Below are 24,605 nucleotides of genomic sequence, written 5' to 3'. Positions count from 1 at the left end.
TGCGGATCCCGCTGCGCTTTCCAGACGTGAAAATGAAAACCGTTGCTTACGCTGAGTTCAGTTTTTGCCTCTACGCTTAATCTCATCTTGGTACTCGCTGTGTTCCTAAAGGTAACTGTTGAGGCGCCTCTGCTTTCCCTCCAGCGCTCTGCCCTCTGCCTCTCTTCCGATCTCTGTAGCCTCTCACTCTGTTGCCGTTCGCCGTTCCGCAGCCCTTCTCGCCCGGGTGGGGCCCGGAGGGGGCTCCAGCCCTGCTCCTCTGCCCCTTGGGCTTTCTAGGAAACAATCCTCTTCTGGAGGCTCCGGGGCAGCATCACCACGGGTACCTTTAGCGCTTGTCCTGCAGAAGTCCTGGCACAGTGTCCGGTTTGCACCCGGTGTGTTGGAACAGACGCCGAGTTCAGGGCCGAGCGCTAATTGTTTCCGTGCTGGCGACACACAGACCTAGAATATGATTATTTTGATGCTGGCAGTAATGAATCATGCCTTTGTGCACACGGATTTGATCGTAGACCTAAAGGTGTAGCACTGGGGTTCCAAATAGAAAGCGTGTTTTAAAACACATGCCGAGTGTCCCTATTGTCCCCTCATTATCTAAATGACTAGTGAGGACCACACTGGGCTGTCCCACAATGTCTGATGTGGGTATTACAAAAACCCCGCAACACTCAAGACAAGTGACGGCGTGCTTGATAACGTACTTTGTCGAGAGGCAATTTGGCAATACCTTTTCAAGATGACTTTATGGTACTTGTGGCTTTGCTTAACCTACACACTGGGAAGTGGCCGCCGTCCTTAGAATTGCTTTGTCAGAATACCAAACCTCACACTTAAGTATCCATCTATTGATTAAAATGTGTGCTTGGTGCAAAGTGATAGGGAAATAATATTTGTGCAGATTTCTGCCTTAACAACCTGACAGCTTGCTTAAACTGGTAAGTGGAGTTCACAGGCATTCCTGACGTACAGATATTGATTTATCTAACCCTACCTATGTTGCCTGTCTCAGAGGCAGGCCCAGTTTTGATCCAGGCTCATTTAATGGCAAAAAATCTCGGTTTAATGCAATTACACAATTTAGAATCAGTGGTGGTTTGTTTTTTTTAATTGCTTTGTTTCCAGCGTTACAATACAATTTGTATAATGCCCGAGCAGAGTTATTATCCTTCTCAGTCCAAGTTTCCCATAGTTGTGTATGTGAAATTGTTCTGCAACAGTTGGAGGAGCTGGCTGCTGTGAATACAGTAGTCCCATTATATCCAAATGACACTGCGTTAAGCGTGTCTGAGAGACCCTCCAAGGATTTTTTTCAAAGATTTCTCAATCTTGCGTTTTAACCAAAAGAGATTAATTTCAATGTGTCTTTGGCCTGTTAATGGAGCAGTGTGCTTAATACATCTTTGGGGAGCATTTTCTCAAAAGGCTGGTAGATGTTTGTCTGTGATGATGCACCCGATAGCTTTTCCCCACCACTACCTCTGAAGAGAGCTTTTAACACAAGGGTGTGCTGATAACTTCCTTTACAAGAGCCTTTATACTGAATAAAGTTACACAGACCAGGCTTTAGGCACTTTGCAGAAGATAGCACTCACCATGAGAAATTACAGTGTTTTTGTTTATCTTTTGTTTTCTTTGTCTCTGACCTATGTGCAAGACTAAAATTGTGGTATGTTATTTGACTTTACTGATCTGGACATAGGTAGTGTCAGGACTTAGTAATTTGTGTCTGTTGGGTGAGAAACACAGTCCTTTGGACCAGTAGTTTAAGGGGTGTTTAGACTTCTATTAAATGCTGTTAGATATGTGTAATGAGAAATCTGATTTGGAAAACGAAATAACATCATGCTGTAGCATAAAATGTTGCACTGTACCTGTGCCTAATTGAGTATGAGTTGCCAGCTTGGCAGGAAGAAAGAATTTTGAATTGAGCTGTTATGCAGCTGAAAACATTGACTGTGCTAGATCCCCTGGCCAGCTATCTGGAGCTTTCATTACTCATAAGCAGTTTTCTGTCGTTGTTCCACATTTAATTAAACCAGGTTATAGATATCTTTAAAAAAAGTATGAGTTGTATTGGTAGCAGTGACTTCAGTGGGTGCTTGCAACCATGTACGATTTCTGCAGCTGTTCAGCGCTCCTTGCACAAGGTTTTTTTCATTCAACTAACCACAAGCATCAAAAGCAAGCAATAATTAAGTTACCTTCTACGATCTGGTTGATCTTTATGTGCGGGTCTTTATCTTTGAAAAGCATGCAACAGCTTTTTGCAAAAATACCGTAAGCATGCTGCTTAGTCTCAGGCTTTTTTAATACAGCCTGCTAGTGATGGTGGAAGAAGTTTGTTGGTGGATGTTGTGAGTTGGGAGCCCAAAGGAAAGAAGAAGGAATGCAAATCCCCGCTTCAGGGCTGCTGGTGATGAGAGGGATGTGACAGCAGAGCATCTGTTGTGGTCTTAGCTCATGCCCAGTGTTGCACTGAGAGGCAGTTGTGTGCTGCAGTGATGTGCTCGCGTCACCCAGCTGTGGCCTCTCCCTTGGAGTTAGGTGTTGAAGGCAGTGGATGTGGCTATGGAATGCTGCTTTGTGCCCCATGGCACTGGTGGGTTTTCGTGACTGCCTGTTTTACCATACAGCAAAAATGCCAGTGTACTGTTACTGTGCCAGCTGAGTGAAATATAGCTCGTCTGCTGGTGTGGGATCAAAGCATTTCTTTAGCCTAATATTTTGTGTATTCATTTTAAAGAAATGGCGTGTTTCTTTTAGCATGAAGGTGACAAAGGAACCGAGTGTAACTGTCGATAGCTCAGAATGGTCAGAACTGTAAAATGAAAAGACAGTGTCATGTGTTTGGGGACAGTGGGGATTATCTGTTTTAACTCCAAGCAAAAGTTAAGCTAGGGGGGATGGTTCTGAGGATCACTAGTGCCTCTTCTCGTTATTTTTGTTTCTTCAGTGGGAAATGGGGTATAGTATTTGTTCTTGGGAATGTGGAGAGCGAGGCTCAGTCCACTGCTTGTCCATGGGTTGGTCAGCTGAATGTGCCCTAGCGGGTGATATTTCTTCTTGCCTGTTCTTCCTGGGTCACTTGAGTGATGGGTGCTGAGCTCCCCTGGGTTAAAGAGCAAGAAGACAAAAGTTACTGTAATGTGTTTCTAAACTGCCTAATACCTGTTAGTTATTGAAACTAGGAAAGGTGTCCAGCTGCTCTTCCAAGCAACGCTAGCAGTTATGAAAACTGTGATCGGTCGTTGTAAGGGAATGCAAAGTAGCATCTACTTCTTAACGCTGGAGAAGACTAAGGGAGTCATTCAACAAAGACAACCCAGGAAACTTTACTCCCTTTTCTCTGAAGTTCATCTGTCAAATATTTTCCCCCATCTTTTCCAATTGCTTTGCCGAAGTAAGAATGGTGCAGAAGTCACCTGGTGTATCGAGCAGAAGCTTGGTGTGTTTTCATGTTTGGAAACAAGAAAGTTTTCTTTTGAAGAGTATTTGCCCCTTTAACGTTTAGATTCTGCAGGTGGATTCCCAGTGCTGTTTTGCTAGAAAAAAAAACACGGCCCAGACCTACCCTCTGCTGATCGTCAGTGTGTTATGTGTGTGGGAGATACTTAAACCTTTGTGCCATCCAGAAACTCACTTGTTAAGTATAGCACCTGCATTAAAGCATACCTTTGTGCTGAGGTGGTAGCAAGGTGGGCATCGAAGGAGAGAGCTGCTGCCTTGGATGCAGAACTAGGCTGTTGCTGGAAGACTGACTGTCGTCGCCGAGGGTTCATTCTACAAAGCTGCACTTAAGCCTAAAATAATCTGTTAAGCTCCAGAAAACAAAAGATTTTTCAAGAAAAGAAGAATTACTTCACCCTTAGTTTATCCTTTTTTGATTCAGTTGGTGAACATATAGGTTCCGTATATGATGGTGCAACCAGATAGTACCTATTTAAACTCCTTCCCCTCTAGGTAGCTTGTTGTTGTGGACATCTGGCCTCAGTATTTTCACCCCTGGACACAAGAAATCGGGGAAAAAAGGTTTCTGTAAAAATTTCCATAACTGAAAGGTGTAAGGGAGCTTTATGTGAGCCAATCATTTACGTGTTAAACTTCAGTCCAGTGTGAATCAAGCTCTGGAAACTGGGCCCTCACACATTTTAGTTTATGTGCTGGTCTCAGTGAAACAGCTAAGGTACCTCACGTTGTGAATAAAATGAATGGCATCAAGCTATGCGTTGCCAAAAATTATATACTTCTTAGGGAATGGGTCCATAGTACTGACTGTTAAGTACAGTTTTGTTTGATAACAGGAGCTTAATCACGCTGCAGTAGAGCTTTAATAACAATTGAAAAGGAGAATGGAGACAAGTAATCGTTTTGTAATGGGAAGGGGGGGAGGCAATACATCAGCAGCTAGAAACTGCACAACAGTTTTTATGAAGTCTTACCACTTAACAAGGCTTGTATTAATAAAACAAACAAATCTTTTCAATAACAGAGAACTAATGTATGCATTATTTAAGAAGAGTATTAGAGCCAGATTAGATTGATGGACTCCGGCAGCAGTTACCTCGTTAAGCATCTTCTCTGTGGGGATGTGGGAAGGTATTATATGAAATGGATCTGCATTAATTAGTTATGCCATCGGAAGTCTTTTTCAGGCCACTGGTGTATTTTTGTTGTGTTGGTTTTTTATTCCTTTAAGTGTGATGGAATTTTGCAGATGTTCCCTTTGAAATAGAAGTGTCTTCATTTTTTAGTGAGAGAAGACCAGCTGTTGTACAGGAGACATGCAAATCCCATTTACTTCTCATCAGCTATTGCAAAACGGATACTTTTTGGTGTAAAAGGACCTCATTACCTTTCACATGTCTCAGCTGTATTGAGTAATATTTTTCAGAATATTTTTTTCCCTTCAGTATTGAAAGTCCATGATATGTGATACAGCATCTTATTAGTGCTTGATGAAGGGACAGGAGTACAATGAAAGCATGAAGTGAACTTGATTTGTAGGAACAGTCAAATTATATAACCTCAAGGATTAATTTTAATCAAATGCTTCCTGATTTTTCTTTACAGTGCTAAAATTAGCTCTGGCACTTCACTGGAGCGTTTACAGTGACTCTTTTAAATGGGATACAATGTCCTCTATTTTTTTTTCTTCCAGTTTAGGCTGATGGGGTGTGTGATTTGGGCAGGTGCAGGTGTACCCCTGCACGGATACTCGCAGGGTGCATGAGCGCTGGCATGTATAACTGCTCGTATTGGTGCAGATTATGAGGAGTAGCACTTCCAAGTGTTCGAGTCTGATTTTTAGCCTTGGGATCCTCAGTCCCTCTTCATTTTTTTAAGTAATAGTAGGCCTTCGATGCTGTGCCACAGAGTGCATATTGAACAGGAAAGTGCTCTGTAGGAGCAGGGAAAGCCAGAGTCCTGGTTGCCTTCTTTCATCAGAAACCTCTTGACATCTGTAGCAAAGCGTTTAAAACTATATAGCCAAAAGCAACATGTAGTTTTGGGGTTTTCGGTTGTTGGCTGTCCAGATCAGTCCTCTTTTGTCTGTAATTAATTTTGTGTTTCTCCTCCAGAGGAGCTGAGTCCTGGCAGGTTCCAACTTTATTTGCCCCTATCACATTTAGCACTGGTGATTGTGGCTGTCCCTTTTGAACACTTAAGCCCAGGCTGAATCTCACAAACACCAGGGTGCTAAATTCAGGCAGTCTAAGGCCTTGTAATGAATAGAGAGAGACAAGTGCCTCCAGAAGGCAGTTCAGCTCACTTGAGGTCTGAATCTCTGCAAAAGCCTGCTCCTCTGCACCGGTGAGGGAGCGGGCTCATGGCAGTGATGCTCAAATACCTGCCCCGCTGTTGTAGGAACCTATCCCTTCAGACAGCAAGTCTGGCGTTTCTTTTCCCCAGTCTGCAAAGTCTGCTTAATGAACTTGCCACCTTCCACAGAATTGGTGTGGGTTTGAAGTAATCTGTCCTTGTGAAATAGTTTATGATCTTTAGCAAAGACTGGGACCAGCTTGTCAGCTGCCGTGTGTTGGCATAGCTCCATTAAAGTCAGTACAGACCAGCTGAGGATTCTGGACCCACAAATGCAATTATTGTTATAATGAAAGTGCCAAATACGTAATCATTATTTTTACTCTCTCTTTTCATTTTAAAATGAGAAAATGATTTCCTCTTGGATCAGTGAAAGTAATTTACATTATGCACAATAATGATCTACATGGAAATATAATTATTATTGATTTGTATGGCACCATCTGGGCACTAGAAGCTTTACAGACACGTGAGGAAAGGTCCCTGCCTTGAAGAGCTTACAGGCTGAATAGCAGCTATAGCTGCTAGAGCTCAGCAAGAGTCCTGAATGTAACTTCTGTAGCATTACCAGCACGGACCTGTTCGGCACAGGACTTCCCAAACTCTTCTTCAGTGGTTTCCACTTACTGATCAGAATTTGTCTGTGATTGGCATTAAACAGTGTAAGGGCGGGATGAGTCAAAGGATTGATTAGTGTGGATGGATCAAGAAAGAAATTGGCAAGAGACTGGTATTATAAACTGGCTGCCCAGCTGTTTTCAGGCAGGTAAAGGAGATTTCCAGGCTTCACTCGGAAGCAGAAAATGATCTTGGTGCCTTGTGGACCTGTGCCGCCCATGGAGTTACTCCCAAGCTTTACACCAGATACAGAGCTGAATGCTTTACTGAATGTAAGTATGAACTAGAAGTGAGACTAGACTTTCTAATCACGTGGATATAAAATCTGAGCGCTCGTAATGTTACCTAAACTTATATATGGTGTGTCCTTGCTGAGTTCATCCTTTTATGTGAAGTGACAAAAGGGTCAGTGCAGGACACTTAAATCATGTGACTTCTTATTTTTAGATACGATTAGAGGATTCCTCCAAGCAATGAACTATTTATAGCATGTCTATAATTGGCTGCTTTTTTTTTTTTTTAGTATCATAGTGGAATTAAACTTCACAATAAATGAATATCAGTTTAGTAAAAAAAAGTTAGCTAAAAAAGATTTCACACTAGTGTGTGGTTGACTGAGGTCAGATCTTGAATGCTTCCCACGTATATTTTGTTTTCAAGCTACTGCTCTATTGCTGTTCTGTTATATTGTTAGAGAGTAAGTGGGATGTTTGTTTAAAACAATTCTACAAAGCTGAATGGCACTGCAGACTTTAGTTTAACTTGGATTTGGTTGAATGAGTCATGGACACTCATTTTTACTCACACTGCAGCCTTTGCGTGGCTCCCAGATGTACTTCTTGGTTCAGTTATGTTAGTGGAGACTGTTTTTCGTAGAGCTGATGCTATTCACTGACTTTTCTTAATGTTTCAGATTTCATACTCTGAATTTCTGAGAGATCATTTGTTTTTGTTTTAAAACTCAGCCTGTTTCTAGTTAGCTCTGTTCTTCATAATTGCACTCTGATTCAGGAGGACGCCTGGTTCAGTTAAAACATTATCTTTGAAAGAAAAAGCGATTGGAGGTCCTGGCTGTATTGGCTAAAGTAAAGTGAGTTCCCCGAAACCAGCCCGATGACCCTTCCTTGAGAGATAAACAGACAAATCTCAAAAATGATCTTCCCATGGCATATTTTTTGTTCTTCAGAAATGTACAACCATGTCATAGAGGCAAGAAGAGTCCTTGTGTTGGGTTTTCTATCTGTAAACCTGGCAGGATGACAACTGGCCTCCCCTGATGAAGAACCCCACAGCTGTCAGGGTCATTAATTATCTTTTTAACTGAGGAACTTTTTTCCTTAGTTTGGCGGTGTACCTGGGGCTGTAACTAGCTAAATGGGCATCTGCTGAATATGCAAATTTAAGTTGTACTCTTGTGTAGAAATGGAGTCTTACCAGAGATCTGGCTGGGTTGGGGTCATCTTGAACAAGCACGTGAAGAGAAGATAATCTATTATCAAACTAGCATTACATGGTTGAAAAAAATACGCTCATGAAAAATAACGTTCCCTGCAGAGGTCTACATTTGGGTAGCTGGAGATAAATCTAGGCACCTAATTATATTGTTAGATGCCTACAGGCTTGCTTATGCACTTAAAACTTTCTATGGATGCCTGACACAGATGTTTAAGTATGTAAATATGGATTCAGGTGGCTACCTTAAGGCATTCGAGTTCAGCAACTTGGCGTATGGTATGTAAAAGCCAAGCAAACAAGCAGAAGAGGAGTAAATGTAGTAAACAAAGCTGTTAGCATGTATACACCAGGAGAATAATAATACTTTGCACAGCTACTGTGCCTCAAATTGCTTACGTTTTGGCATTCACTTGACTTGAGTTTAGTCACTCAGTTGCATAAATAGAAACTTGGAGGTGCTTGTCTGCTAGCAGCGTACATGGAGCAGTACCTCAGCAATGAACTAGCTTTTTGGCAGTCTTACAAGAAAAGATGTGCAAGTCTTCAGTGCAATATTTTGATAAGTCATTGGTTCTTATTAAAATAATAATTATGGTGATAATTATAACTGTAGTTGGCTCTGACTGAGCTGCTAACTGAGTAGGGGGTGGTAGGAGGAGGATTATGAAATATTCTCGTAAAACCATCTGAATCCTGCTCTTTTAGCTCTGTGCACACAGATGAGGAAGTTTGTGTCTGAATTTTTGGCACGTCACGTGCCAGTCCATGGCAGCGCCTGGGTGCTGGGCAGCTCTCGGTAGGAGGGGTCTGGAGATTACCGTGCGGTCTGTCTTACTGATCATCATCCCTGTGCTTGTGTTTCTAGTAATAGAGATATGATCAAAATACCTGACAGTATTTTACAGCAGCACAGTGGAAAAAATGGTGTAATAAGCTCCTGGTTACCTGACTTTCTGTAGTTAGCACTGTTATGATTGTTCTGTCTATGGCTTCATAGCAAGATTATGTCATCTTGTTCCCAAGAGCCTAGCTCAGGCCCAGGTGATATTGAAAGCAAAGGCAAGTTTCCATTAGCAGGTAGCACTCTAGCTACAGTGGCGCTTTCCTGAGCCTTTCTAGTCTAATTTAGTATGAAACATTTACACTAGCCAGGCTGCTGCTGCTGCAGGATGTCCTGTGCTGAGTGACTGCAAGTGGTTAGTGACTGTTTCTTAGAAAAAGATGGTTTCAAATCTGCTCATATTCCTGACAGTGTAAACAGTGATTTCCCATTGTCACCTCCAAGCCCGATTTATAAAAGACGGTATTTTTCTGTTTGGTTTCTTTTGGAGTTTATTTTTCCCACTGCTGGATATCTCAGAAACACAAACAGCACTGGCTATTGCCTGACCCCCGTATCTGAAGCTGCAGGTGAGTACCTGGAGTATGAATTTTGGGGTGCTTGCTCCTCTTGCTTAGGGCTTCAGTGAAATGCCTCATGCAAGGAGAAGAAGGGGAGTTCAAGTTTTAAATTGCAGGACAAGTTTCTGTATGAAGAAGAACAGAAAGTTCTTCAGGCCAGCTGTAAAGCTCTATGGGACTTCTGGGAGCACAACCAGTTTAAAAACGGGATACATCTAAATCCATTTATCATGCTTTCGAAGCACAGGAATTTTCCAGAAGTGATTCTCATAACAAATGCTCATTTTGAGGTAGCTGACGCAGAGAAAGAAGGTTTATTTGGTGGTTTGGGTAGGTTCCCCTAGGCTGGGACTTTGGTTCTGCAGTTGCTGTGGCATCCGTGGGTTTATGCACATATTCCACAAAGTAGAATCTGACCTAAAGATATTTTATGTGAAATTTAGGTTATAGGTTTTGTTAGCCTTTATACAGCCAAATGTATAAGTAAAAAGTGTTTTACCAGAGTTCAGACAATTATGACACAGTCATTTAAGGCAATTTGGGTTTTGTCCATTTTAGTACCATCACCAGTCTGTTAGACTGAACAACTGTCTCATACTGTCAGGATGTTATCAACAGGATATTTCTTTATGTAGTTTAAGTCCTTCAGGGGATTTTCACTTTCTAGTTGCACTGATGTAAATTTGCAGTAATTCTCCTATTAAGGACCCATAAATTAATGTAATTCTGGAGGAAAACAGGGGTCTCACAGGTCGAATGGTTCTTTGGGGACTCTATATTTGGACAACGTGGACATCTCAATGATTGATGGAGCATTTTTTTGCTTTTGAAGTGTTATTGTAGTTTTTTAATGAGTGTTCAAGTCACCTACTGTGCTGTAGATGCTTTCTGTTTGTGAAGTGTGTGTCACTTGGAAGGGATAAGGGAAAAGAAGCCCTTGAATTTCATACTGTCCTGGGGTGAACTTCAGGGCTGTGTTTCCTGGTTTGTTACCAGGCTGAGCTAGGCTTTGATCTGAAGTCTGCCACCTAAACAAGCCTCTTCAAGTTCTTTGAAGCCTTTGGTAGTCAATGGGCAAGGTGCTGTTTGTTTAGCTTGTTAGTAAATGTTTGTATTTTGTTGTTAATTTTAGAATAGTCTTGTGTATTAACAAGATTCCTTCTCCTTGAACAAATCACTCCTGTTTCTGGAGGTGTCTCAGAGGTTGCAGAGGCTCGTTCAAGCTCTGGTTCCAAGTCGCTGCAAGTTAGGATGTTGACTTCAGTGGCTCAGCTGGGATTTTGTTGGTAGCGCAGTTGCTTAGGAGGTGGATTAATGTAATTGGAGAGGGAAGTACTTCAGGTCTCTATTAGACAGTTCCTAAACAGTAACTCCTTTATGGAACACTGTTTCTCCTTTTGAATTGTTGTGGCTTTGTTTTCCTTGTGTGCAGTCATTGGTAGCTGTTTTCTTCTGCACTTGTAGTTGTCCTGCTTGCTTACAATAGGCACTTCCGCAGCATTTGCCTCATGTGTTGCTGGCAGACAGCAAAATGTACCCTTAACCGTTTAAATTTGTTGCTGTGGTTAGGACGGCAGGTATGTGGGTGCTGTAGGAGTTTGAACCAGCCAGCATGAGGTTAAACAGAAAACGGTTATGTTGAAGTACTGCATTGTATTCTGATCAGCTTGTACAGTCTGTCAGCTTTAACAGTTGATAATGGTGTTTTTTAATGGTTGGACTATATGATCTTAAGGGTCTTTTCCAACCTAAATGATTCTCTGATTCTGTGAATCTAACCTCCATGAAAAATAAAACAGACCCTCAGGGCCTAGAAGAAAGGTGCTGTGTCTAAAGCTGTGTGGCAGCAACTGGGTGTAGATTCAACTCCCAGCTTTACAGGATGCTGTTTGTGTGGCCATCTTGGGGAGGAAGAAAAAGACAGGCTGGCTGTCTCTGCTTTTTCAGTAGTCAAACAGGAGGGCCAGGTCGCTGGATAGGGGACCTCGTTTGCATGTACTGCTTCCTGGCAGACTGCAAACACACCCATGGAAGCTGCACTGAGAGGTGATGTTTGCCAAGCATCCTTGTCTTGGGTAGACCAGTGAGCAAAAGGAGTTTGAGGGTGTAAGGGGTGTTTATAAGCTGAGAAGTGACTCACTGGGAAGTACAGAAGGGGAGGTGTATTTGAAGAAAAGCACAAGGTGTTTTTTTGCCACGATATCTGTTGGGGATTACCATGACATGGGAGACTGTGTAGATGTACTTTAATACCAGTCCAGAAAGAGGCTGTTTTGTATAGCTTCTGTGTGTTAGGCACATGCCCACTGTAACTCTGTCTCTTAGAAGCAAATAAGTTTTTTTTTTTTTATTTCAGTTTCAGTCTTGAATTTGTTTGAGCCAAAAATAAAAACGATTGTTGAATTGCCAGCCCTTAACCTACCCAGGTGAGCTCAGTTAGTGTCTTTCTAGCCACCAGAGAGGAGACCCTCCTGCTTCAGCTGTCTGATAGACTTTGGTGGGATGGATGGTCTGGATAGCAATGGTAACCACTTGCCAGTTAGACTTAGTTACTAGTGCTGTGGGCTGGGATTGTGCCTGGCTTGCCCTGCAGCAGCTGTTTCTGTTTCATAGCAGTTGGTGGGAGGGAATCTGTTTTATCTTCTTTCCGCTACATCTTAATCAGGATCATTTTTCCATGAGCTGCACACATCTGTGGCCTAAAACCTCTGCTCAGCCTGGAGGTAGTCAGTGGGAGACACTGTTTCCAGCGGCTTGGTGTTCACTTGCCATTAGTGGAACATTGTGCTGCTATGGTCATGTGCATTTTATTTTTGAGGATTGAACACTGATATTTATTAAGACCTTTGGCATGCACTTATCAACATCAGTATGAGTATCTTCTCAACATAGCTAACGTATTGCAAGCCTAATATTTCTTGTAGGAGTACCAATCTCCTTAAGTAGTCCTTTTGTGTGTGTATGAAGGGAAAAAACCTGAAACCAAACAAACCCAAAAACCTTTGGGCACTCCAGCTGCTGAGATGTAAGCTCTAAGTCCTTGAGAAGAAGCTTTCTTATTATCCCTAATGCTCTAAAGCTAGCTGAATAAACAAAATGAACACAGATGTTTCCTCACTAGTGATACAGTTCATAAGACTACACCACTAAAGGCATTACTCAGCTGCAACTTAAACTTCTGTGTGCAGAAATCTGTTGACCAAACAGTTCAGGCTTACTCAAGAAAACTTCCTGCAAAGTTGAACAGTCTTGCTGAGTAATACTTTTTGTGTTAGCAGTTTATTAACTGCTTCATGAATTACCCTGATATGTTTAAATGAGCCCAAAAGCTGTTTTCTTTCCACATGGAAATGCTGTGAGGACAGCATGGTGTGCTGCTGAGGTTGTCCCCTGTTCCTGGAGGAATCGGCTGAATTGTGTGAACAGGCCTGCAGTTCTGGGGAGCAGATATTTGGTTCATACTCAAGTGCAAAGAGAATCAAAATTAGCGTTGTCCAGAAACCCCTTACAGATGCTTTTAATTCTGGCTAAACTCTGGTTATTCCAATTTTAACAATTTTTTAGGAAAATTTCTTCACAAGAGTAAGTGGAACTATGAATTTGTTGCAGTCTGTATTTACTAACAAAGCAACCCTTTGCTGCTGCATTGATCAGGCTGCTTCCCTGCCTACCCTTTTGTCCATTTATTTTCCTTGTTTCACCTACGGGGAAACTCATCACTGGCGCACAGATGAACTTTGGGTTCTCCCTCAGTGCACCACAGAAAGCTGGTTTTATGTCCGTGTCCATAGTCCCTCTTCGCTGGCACCTTTTTTTCTTTCTAGAGATTGGATTTTCCTGCTCTCCCTTTCATTTTTTATTCTCACTGATGTGCATCCTTCTGTTCCATCGTCCCTTTTCTAAACAAAGAACATTTCTTGTTTCTGAGCGTTGGAATAACACATTTTGTTCTTCTTTTGCAGAGATAGGCCAACTTTGATCAAAAGCAAATGCAAATGGTTGTAGAAACTCACATGGTGCACTTGCATGCTCTCTTGTCTTTGTACTGGTACTTAGCATATTGCCTCTGGAAGCACGTTTCTGGCACGTAGCTTTTATTTGTGCAGCCAGAGACCTTCGCAAATGCTTCACGTTTGATATGAACCCAAGGTCTTTATATTATTCAATATATGACAGGACTTAGCGACATGAGAAAGTGAGGGCAAAATAAGCAAAGATGTGAGTTTAAACCTTGGTAGTTTGTGATACTGTGTCCCCATGAGGGCACTTTGGTAGCACGTGTAGGGTGCTTTTCTGTGGGTTTGCTTGATCCACTCCCAAAGCTGGAAGAGTTCACCTGAAAGACACTCTTACCGTGGGTGAAGGCCACCACATAGGAGGTAGGTGAGGATTAGTTCCTCCAGGCTATTGACCCAAGTCCTGAGGATATGACTTGTTCCAAATTATCAGTATTTTTGATATAATTTATTATTTATACAAATAAAGTTAAGAAAAATGAAAAGAAGCACTTATTTTCAAACAAGTTGCTATTTTTAAGCATATTATTCAAGAGTAATTTTGAACTACCGTTTGCAGTAAGTTATGTTATCCATGAGAGAAACTGTGTGATTTTACTCTAATTAAAATTAAAAAAAAAGGCATTTTTCTGTTTCTATCTAATGTGTTACTGTAGTTTCCTCTTTAGATGACAGATGGAGGGGTCGAGGGTGATAGGAACTGACACAAACTAGTACTGGAAGACACTTCATGGCTTATGTTGCGTTAGCGCGGGGTTACTTCGCTAGCTGCATCTGTAATGCAGCCTTTGCTTCCTTTAGCTGATTCACAATGTCTGACTCCTCATTTGCCTTCTAGTTTGCCTTTATGGCATTTTGCACCACGTCTGGCACTTCTTTCGTGCAGAAAGACGGTGCAAATCCTGCGCTAAACTTATGCAAAGGTCCTCATCAAACCAAGTTGCGGGGTAAAAGCAGAGCAAATAGTGTAAAGAAATTTGTCATCGTTTCCCACTCCAAGGTGAATTTTTATCCTTATGCAGAAAGTGCATTGGAAAGGCTGCTCCGAAGTCACTGTAAACAGAAGTGGAAATGTGGATAATGGGGATCACATATTTTTCAGTCAGAAAAATGCCATGACATTTATCTGATGGTAGATGCGTGGGAATCCCAAGCCTGATGTTTAAGATTCTTCGGCCAATACAAAGCGTTTATGGATTTTTTTATTTCTTGCTTATGAAAATCACCTATCCCAAAAAAGGCATAACCAAATACATTTAGATTAAATGTTCAGCCACCCTCACTCAAATGTGCGTATGTACATATATAAACATGGATATGCGTATACACACATTGCCTGTGGTCCGTTCAAAAGCCTGGGGGAGGAGATTTTGTACGGTGTGGAAGGCAGAGACCAAAGGTTTGTAATGCTCTTCCTGAAAGCCAGTAGCATGCCAGCCCATCTCAATTACTGTCTGAAAGGATGGATGCAGGACTTTCACGCTGCACGAGGCAGCTTCAGACTCCCAGTGGATATTGTGTTTTGTTGCACAGAGGAAGACAAAAACACTATATCTGTGGAGAGTGAGACTAGAGGACAAAGAACTTCAACAGATTAACAAGGTGAAATTTATAGCCACACGTGGGTCAGATATTCTGCAAGTATAGGTTGTGTGCAGAGTTGTGCTGCTGTGACAAACCAGCTTTTTGATTCTTAACAGGATTGTTGCTATTAGGCTTTTGCAGCACATCCAAAAGCTCCTGTGACTTTTGATCTCAGGTTAAAGCTGTGCATAGCCTTCAGTTTATTTTTAAGGGAACACACTTCAATTTTCCTGCTCTTTTAGATGAGAAGTGGTGTCTGCATGCTACTCTTTTTTTTTTCTTGTAACTGTTCTTCTTGCTGATTGTAACAAAACCGGCCAACTACATTTTGTTTGTTTTTGCAACAGAGTACTAAGTACATCCTTGGCAGGAATTCTGTGTAGATGGTAAAAGACAGATTTGGAAAGGAAAGTAGCCTGACTCTGTTCAAAACAAAAGTTGATAATCTGGTGACCTTTTTAACAGCATAGGGGTGTGATATCTGTTACTTATTTGCAGTCTTCTTGCTTATTGAGGTTTTCAGTGGGATCCTACCCATCTCTTGCCAATTTCTGCTTAACATCCAGGGTAAAATCTAGGGTTGTAGAAGCTCAGGAGGAGAGGTTTAACTTTCAGTTCATGCTTTACATTCTTGCAGAGCAAACTTTAGGAGGCCAAACAGAAAAACAGTCTCATTTCTTCTGGTTGGGGCTACTTCAGACCTCTGCTTCGAAGGTGTGTAAGTGGAGTCGGGCCTTTATTCTGAAGGAGTGGTTCTTCTAATACAGACCAACAAGTCTGTGTATCACCAAGATGATAACTTTTTAAAAAAAGCTGTATTAAAAAACTCTTTGCCAAAGAAATAACTGATCCTCCTTTCTTGGCTTGCTTGTTTGCTCCACTTTTAAGAGATCTCAGAAAGTGTTTTCCCTGTGTGTCCGAGTTGCTTCTCAGTACCAGACAGTGTATATCACCATGAAGAAGAGATTGAGTATCCCCTTTGTAAGGAGTGCTTAGAAGATGTTACTGTTGAGGATCATGGTATATGGCAGAGCTTGATGTCCTCCGCTGAGGTAGTGACTAATCAGATGTACCACCTCAGATGTAGGGATGTGGTGCCAGTTAAAAGCACACAGGAACTGATGCACAAAGTAATTCTTACTTGTTTATATTTTTATGTATCTGTATGTCCAGTTGCCTATTGGCATCTTTCTAGCTGGAAAAAATTGAAAGGGCAGATATGATAGAAAAACGTAAAAGGGCCTTGGAGCCTTCTGAGAAAGTAAACTGTGCTTGCAGTTAGACAACTGCATTATTTGATGCACCAAATAAAGTCCTGTGATTAAGTTGGAGAAACACAAGATGACATAGCAAGTGAGGTGCTGACCTTGTTAGTTTATCTTTGTCATCTGGCAGCTTTTCAGAAACTGCCACTGTATACATTATTTATTAGCTGTTTTAATAGTTCTTGCTGCCAGCTTACAGTTGGTAGTGTCTTCTATAAACTTTTAAACCATATTTTATATGTTGTATTTTAGAGTAAGAATATATACTGACTTAATCGTTATTCAGGATATAGCAGCCAAAGATGGCTAAATTAAGACTCTCTAGCTTTATAATTTCAAATTAATTCATAGCCTAGATTTTTTTTTTTTTTTAATTTATTAGTAATGCGTCAGTAACTCACTAAACCTTGAATTTCTGAGTTCTGGCAATAGTTCCAAATTAATGCTACAGGTTGCAGTTCATGAAGTTGTCCAGTACATCTGCAATAACTTTACCTCAGTTAAATTAAATATGGAGTGATCTTTGTGCTTGGTTCCTGCAGAGAAGTGAACTTTACACTTAAGCTTTGTGAGGAAGATGCCAAACCAATGACTTTTGTTCTGCACAGTGCAAGAGTAGCTTCTCTCATTGTCTCGTGTCTCTTCGTAAGTTCAGAGGATGTTCCACTTTATTACTGGGAGCGGGAGAGAGGATCAGATGATGCTGGGAGACCTCTTGACTCTGCAGGGGTAATACTGGATGGAGAGGGATGGGACTCGTAAGTTTTACTCTTGCTGACCTTTTTTTTTTGTGGCCTTTGGTGGCCTCTGTGCCTGTTTCTTTCTGCATTTAGTCTTTTGTCTCTATAGATCTTGTAAGTTTTCTTTGAAGCAGGAATGTTATTTTACTCTATGGTCGGCACAGAGGCCCCTCTCACAGTGGGGGCATTCAGGGGCTTTCGTGTTACATGGAATGATCGGTCCACATTGTAAAAAAAGGCAAAGTAAACAAACCAAGAGAGAGGAGAGTGAAGGCAGGTTTTTGTATAAATATCTGTTTAACTTTAGGAAGCTGTAGGGTGTTTCAAGAGACATGCTTAGCTGTAGCTTTCCACAGAATTCAGTTTTTCTTTTTTTTCCTTTTCCTCCCAGCATCTAAATTGTTCAGCAAAATGCCTTTTCCAAACCACTGTTTTGCTATTTTAACATATATAATTGGTCCTAGGACTTCTATGACACTATCATCAGAGGCAAACTGCTTTCTTTTTATTCAGACTTTTGGGGTTTTCTTTGCAACTTGACTGCAAGACTCCTAGAACTTCATTGTTGTCTCCTGAAGTTGTGCTTTGTGTGTTTTGCCTTTGTATTCTTCTATCAGATTCTCTTCAGAACTCTGTCATCCTATTTGTGTCTGTCTTTATTGAAATATTCTACGGTAGACTGTTTATTAGGAATTTTGATCTATCCAGCACTACTTGTCTCCCAGCAGATTGATTTACAGACAATGACGGGTATGTTTTGTTGTTCGCTGCTGTCAGAAATGTGGAGTCATGTTAGAAACTGTGCAGCATTTTGTTGCCTAACTATAAGAGTTAAACCAATCCTTGAACTGTAGGGGTGGTAAACCTTTTAAAAATTGAATTGTACCTCATAGAGGCCCATTACTCTGTGAGAAAATAAAATACTGCTTTGTAATATTTTCCGCTAAGATGTTCTTCGTTTAGCTTTCTGATTATTCCATCAGCTTGTCAAATTCTTCCTACTGCAATTTATCCTTTGGTTTTAAGTATCTCAAATTTTGATTGATTTGCCAAATTTTCCTAGTTTGGAGGGGAACAAGTTTGGGAGCTCTGAAACAATTGCCACGGTACCAACCCCTGAAAATGCTGTGGTTTTGAATACTAATTTAAAGAAGAATTGTTTGAGAACGTTATTTTTCTGTTAAATGCTGTTACATAAAATTCTTGAAGATTTCACATAAATGTTTAATTCCTACAAACAAAGCCTCAAGCAGATGCTTTGTCTAACTCAACGTTAAAAAAAGAGCTGGTGCGCTCTTTGGAGTGAACCTGCAGGAGCTTGGAAAGTCGATCTGTTAATGTGATTGATTTTTACTTCAAGGATAAATCTTTCCTTCAACACCCAAGTGCAAAGGTTCACGTGCCTGCATGGAATAACTAAGTGTGTGCATGATTTCAAAGTCTTCAGGAGGCAAAGGAACGGAGTGTTTCCAAAGAAAATGCCTGCTCTGTTTCTCTGGAGAACAAGAGGCCTGATGTGGACTCTGTCAGGGAAAACTTCTGGTAGGCTATATTTCAAGGTTATGTCAGGTGGGTTTCTATGGACAGAAGTGTGCCGCTCTTCCTCCGCTGGGTACCCCTGATGTGGTGGCTTCATCTGAATTCAGCTAGTTTTTTGCACACACCACTTGGGATGTGACGCTTCAGTCATCTTGTAAAATCATAATAATAAATATTGACTCATTCACAGTGTCTCAAAACCCCCAGCACTGTCAAAATTTAATCATACAAAGCTCAGCAGTGCAGAAGTGTGGTGGAAAGCCCATCAGTATTCTGCCCACATGGACTTGTCTTGGACAGACCATGCTAATGGGCTCTGAATGAGCCCGACTGCCAGCCGCTGTTGGATCGTGTGGGCCTGCAAACGCCACTGCTTGTGAGTTACAGCAGCGAGTGCCTAATAACATGCTTGATCAGGGTCAGGAGGCAGCCTAACGTGACATCGATCAGCAGCAGCTATGTGGGGACAGCTGCTGAGGCAGGGTGGCATTTTTGGAACACGTGCTGCAGGGAAGAAGGGATGTTAAATAGTGTCTGCTCTGCTTGTGCAGGAGCAGAGAGTACAGAAGCTTTAATAAATAAATAAATTTGCTTTTTTCTGCCAAAATATTCTAGATGTAACTGATAGAAAAAAATAAATTACCTGGGCTTTGATAGGTATGTGTTTGGCCTGTCTCCTTCTGTATCTTTATGGAGCATCTGAGAAGTTTTGCTAGCCTCATCCAAGGTAAACAGATTGTGCACCCTTCACACCTGCAGGTTTTATTTCTACTGTTGTGCACATGGACTCTGAACACTGCAAGCAGTTTCTGTGTAATTAGTTGTTATAGGCTATAATTGTGTTGGTATTGTTTTCTCAGTTGCGGCAGGCTTCTGTGTAAGGTGAGAGTCCAGCGCCCCCAGTTAGGTCGTACCACTCTTGCTCCTTACTGTGCTGGCTGGAAATACCTCCAGCATTGTGTACGTCCTTAAAAATCCCTATTTCATGCTGGTTGGTGTAAGAGGAACGTTACATGCTGCTGTGTAAGGTAACAGAAAGATGAACACTTAAATATGACTAAATGACAAAGCAAAGGCTTTATTTGGTGTGGGGGAGCCATTCCGTGCTGGAACATTGCCGTTTCACCTGACTGTTGCGAAAAGGATGGTTTTCTCATACAATTTTTCACTGCAAATCTAATTCATGCATAGCTGAAAGTCTTGTGCAAAGGGATTGTAAGTGTTATGCGGAGGATTCCCTGAAGAAGTTTATGACAAACAAAGCTGCAGTCTAGGTTACTGGATGTTCATTATGAGTTTGTAGGTCTCTCTTGAAAGGGAATTTTCGAGACGTTGTACAGCTGCAGATTTTGAAATACTAATCCTTTGGATAAGGTAGCAGGGGTATCTTTAATGAAAACTGTGTTGGAAACAGCTAAGACTGTGTTTTGTAGTGCTTGAAATGAGTGATGGAAGGAAATGAGCAGAAAAGCAAACAGCAGAGGATTATGTTTTAGGGTAGAACTTAAGCTTTTGGTAAGAGGAAGATTTTATTTTTGCTGAATTGCTTGTCTTGGAGATGATGGTAGCATTGACTGCTTTGCTATGCTCTGCCAGCCCCTGCAAACCAGGTAGATGCTCAGGATGAGTCGCATCTGTGCTCCCTGTAAAAGCGTTTCTCAGTTTCTCAGGTTTAGACTTCCTGTCTTATGTGGTTTTCTCATATCTCTATCCCTTCCTCTATCTTCCTCATTGCTGCCAGGATATCATCACTCTTCCTCATCCTCTAACCACTCTTTATTTTGTTCTTTCTCCCCAGTAAGTCCTAGCAGCGCGCGTGCTGTACTCTCACCACTGTAGCGCTTCCTGTTTAGGGTTTCTGCGAGGAGCCTCAGCCTGGCTCTTGCTGGGTGCTCGCTCATAGCAACCCGCAACCGAGGCAGGGCCGTGGCTGAACCAGTTCCTGTTTTCTCTTGGTGTTGCTGCACGGCGGCCCCAAAACAGCACGGCTTCAGAGCCACCAGGTGCTGGCACGTTGGTTCTTCTGTTGCTGGTGGAAACTTGGACCAGCACAGTACCCAGAGTTTGGAGCGTTAAGGGAGAACATGTCAGGCAAGTTACTGTCATGGACCCCTGGAAAGGTGACTCTCAAAACCATTGCTTCTGCCTTCCAGAGGGGCAAAGTTTTCTACAGATACATTTCCTAATGGTTGTTGGCAAATAGAGTGAGTTCCTGTAACCACTAATTCTTGCATAAACTAATTGCTTGTATTTTCAGAGGTAATAAAATCAGCCATAGTCTATGTCTCAGCCAGCATCTTCTATAAGGAGTTTCATAAATAGATTGGACACTAGTCACTGTAGACAATACGACTAGTTATTTATTTATTAACAGAGCAGCTGACATTGGAAAATGCTGTTTTCACCAAAACAGTACAACTGGCACATGTGAAAATTCAATGCAAGATTTGAAATAACTGGAGACCAGAAGAGGCACTACTGTGTTGTCACCCCCCAGCATTGCTGTCATCCGTCACTCTATCCCATTAGTGACAACGTAGACTGAATGTATGGTACTCAGAATAACTGTAAATGAATAATACGTGCACTAGATCAACAAAGTAGAATTTTATATCCTTGAAGTGAAAAGTATAGGAAACATTTAAGAAATTTTATCTAGAACTTCCATTGAAATTAATCTAAATTTTTCAATTTCTTTTTCATATTAAGAACGATAGTTAATGTGAAAGCATCAGACTTGGTCCGTGCTGGAAGATCCATTTTATGTCCATGTCTATAAACAATAGCTGAGCAGATACATGCTTCATCTCTAACACTAGTGTCTGGAGTTTTATTATTTCACTGTGTGGAAAGGCATAAGACAATGTCTGTGTCTTTACCAAATGGAATGAATTTCATCGGGATACGTCTCCACTCCAAATGCGCTCAGGTTTTCTTTACTGCAGTCAATACAGTTATTCATGGATTTCTGTTCCCAGCTCGCTCATGGCTGTATTTAACATATGTCATTGTACTAGGCTACGTCGTTTTAAAAATGCATTTTATTGTTGTACAGCTGTGTGTTGCAGCGAGGCCAGTGTTGTATACAGCCAGAGTGCTGTATAAATCTGCAGAGTGCTCCTGGAAACATGAGCAGGGTTGCTGTGTGTGTTGGGTTTTGCTGATCGTTGATGTCTGTTTTAAATTTCTGTAGTGGCCAAAGCCAGCTCAGCAGTTCATCCTTGGTGGACGTTCAGCAGCCTTGCAGCTCTGCGTGAATAGTTCCTCAGATGATCTGCCTAGTTTGTGTAGTGTTGGAAGTAGTTTGCATTTGATGATGATGAAGCCTACGACATTATATATCCGCTTGTTGTGATGACGTATCCTCTGTTGATGGAATAGATATTTTTTTCAGGAATTTTGAGTCTTCTGAAATGAAATGACTGTAATTTTCAGTGACTACTTCAGGTCAGCTTCTCATTTACTTGGTTTAGGCCTGGGATGGGTGTAGGTATAGTAGTACCCTGTGTTACGTGCTTCCTGCAGCAAGGTTGAGGTTTGAATGTGCTCCAGTCACGCTGTGGCTGCTGTGAAGTGCTCACTGGGCATGTGCTGAGAAACACCGCCAGAAGCTGCCAGTGTGTTTGTGGTTTTTCAAACAGATGTTTGAGACACACATAGTTAGATATTCTTGAGTGAATATTGATTGCAGAAAGCTGGGGCTGGTGGACGTCTGACAGGTGGCAGTGGTATAACTTGCTTTGTTTCCACAGTGCTGTTCTAATAGGATGCAGCTTACTAAGGTAGAGAACATGAGTTGGCTGAAAACTGACTTTGATTAATGCAACGGAAATTATAGGTAGGAATTAAATTAATTTTTATTGCTAACTTTTATCCCTGTACAGCTATGACATAATAGGCAGATGCAGAGTTATGTTTACGTTCACTTCAGGTGTTATCCCTATAGGGTAAAGCCAATTATGTAATTTTGAAAAAGAAGATAAATGCAGAAATGGTCACATAAGTAACTTCTGTCTCAATTGCTCTGTTGTGGACTACATTTTGCAACTTGAGAAGAAACTGAGGTTGCAGCCTTTTTCGAATGCTGTCACATCTGTTTGTGGTAAGCCTTAGAACTTTGAAAGGAAGAGAGTCCTCAGGTGAATGAGGTACCTCCTCTTCTTTGTCCCGTGATGTTTTGCTGAGATGGGGCTGTAGTATGAATTTGAAATATCTCAAATTCTTGCCATCAAATTGTTTTAGATTGGATTAGATTAATGCACTTCGTAACAATGCTGTAAATCTGGGAAAATGACAGATCATAATTTGATTGTTTTGTTTTTCGTTTCAAGTGTGTGTGTAACACATGCAGTAGCAGCAGCAAATGCTTCAGAGAGTGTGAGACCAGTAAGGCTTTTCATTGCTTCGTTGAATTTGGATCTTACAGTAAACACTGTGGCAAAATTAAGACTCTTGCTTTTCTTTGACCTCAGTACAAGCATAATGCCTTGTAAATGTGTGTGAGTATGTCTTCCATTACCTGGGTTGCCATGTCTTGTGTCCCAGCCTGGCTGTGGGCAGTGAGGCGGCTGCGGCTTCAGCTCTCCCACAGCAGAGTCTGCTGGAGACAGCTGCAGAGAGGAACAAACCTGTTATATAGGAGCAATTCGGTTCGTCATGGTTTTACCTGTGTCCTCTGAGCACTATTGTCTTAACCTTCCCTCCTCTTTTTTCAAATAAGCAAACTGAAAGTGCAAGTACAACTTCAGTGCCTGAAGCGATACAGTTATTGTAATGAGGATTTCTCATTTCACTCAAATCACAACGGGACTTGGTTTGCATAGTGGGCATAAATTAAGCTCCGTGGACAGTGCTGTGTTACTGCTCTGACATAAAAGGTTAAGTCAAGCAGAAATATTTACGTACACCCTGTAGAAGTCTCAATCACGTCCTCTCCTGCTAAACACTGACTGCAATTATTAGTAAAATTGTTAATCCTTGTTATTTACTAATGTGTAGGCAGGCAATTGGTATAATTTTGTGAGCTGCACCATTGAAATTCTTCTTGGCCACAATGTTTAACAGCAGTGTAAAAATGTTTTTGAGGGGCATCTCGATGACCTTGAGCTGGCTTCATGGTTAAAATGGCCTTGGTGTGCAGGTTCATCAGTGGCAAGTGGTACTGCTTGCTTCCAGCTGTTGGCTGTTGTTGGGAGAATTGGAACAAGAACATGTTAATTGACATCCTATGAGTAATCAACTTAGCCCTGTTATTTTTGTACAAAGCAGACGTAAAGAGCTTTTGCATTACGTATTGAAGTGTAGGAGGACTTAGCTTCTTTTTAGCTGAAGATCCTTTTCATCAGTTTTTACTTTCAGTATGCTCTGTAGTGACATGCCTCAAACTTCTGATTTCTCTGACGTTCACACCTGATAGTTAAAAAGACTTGTAAATTATGTTGCGTGCCTCGTATCACCATTTTCTCTTTTGCATCTCATTAAACATTTTAAGCACTAGACCAAACCAGATGGGGTAACTCTTGGTCTGTTGACTAGACTGGGTTTGCTTTTGGTCTCTCTGGGAGCTGAGCAACAGAGCAGTGCAGAGTGCCTTTCCTTTACCCCACCGCACTGTGTGGAAGCATCAGTGCAGATTGCTTCCACTCATATCTGTCTCGGGAGCTGCGGATATAATTTTAGTTGCCTTCCACTGCTTTTTGCTACTTGCTCTTGTTACAAATCTGGTCTTGAGCTTCGAGCTGCTGTGAGGTTGGTTGGTTTGGGTTTTTGCACGCCAGTCCTGTTTCTGGGCTCATCTGCAGTCATATGCTGGAAACACATTTTTGCTTTGCAGCTGCATGTAAAAATATGAAATCTAGTGTAAGGATACATGGCTTCAAGAGAGACCAGCAGTGAGAATGAGGCAGGTTCCTGTGCCATGGGGGAAGAAGCAGCAAAAAATTGTGTTGGCCACTTGAACTTTTTTTTCCCCAGAAAAATCTCTTTTCCTCACCAGTCTCAGAAGTCCTCTAGTGAGCATCATCATATCCAGATAATGGAGTTTGCAGCACGAACAGAGACTTATGGTTGCTTTAGTTAGAAGTTAAGTAGTACTGCCACTGAACTTCCTGCAAACACAGTATTTATTGCTGGAGGTCTTGAAACTTAACACTTAACTGTTCACATTT

The 24,605-nt window shown here is 41.5% G+C and overlaps 1 protein-coding gene across 2 annotated transcripts in view; it reads left to right on the top strand.

The window, feature by feature from the left end:
• Nucleotides 1-24,605, top strand: part of XYLT1 (xylosyltransferase 1) — a 171,283-nt gene that overhangs the window by 576 nt on the left and 146,102 nt on the right. The window lies entirely within an intron of this gene.

Source organism: Cuculus canorus, chromosome 15 (genome assembly GCF_017976375.1).
Source record: "Cuculus canorus isolate bCucCan1 chromosome 15, bCucCan1.pri, whole genome shotgun sequence".
Lineage (NCBI taxonomy): Eukaryota > Metazoa > Chordata > Aves > Cuculiformes > Cuculidae > Cuculus > Cuculus canorus.
Note: the sequence above shows the minus strand (reverse complement) of the source record. Positions and strands in the feature narration are given on the sequence as shown.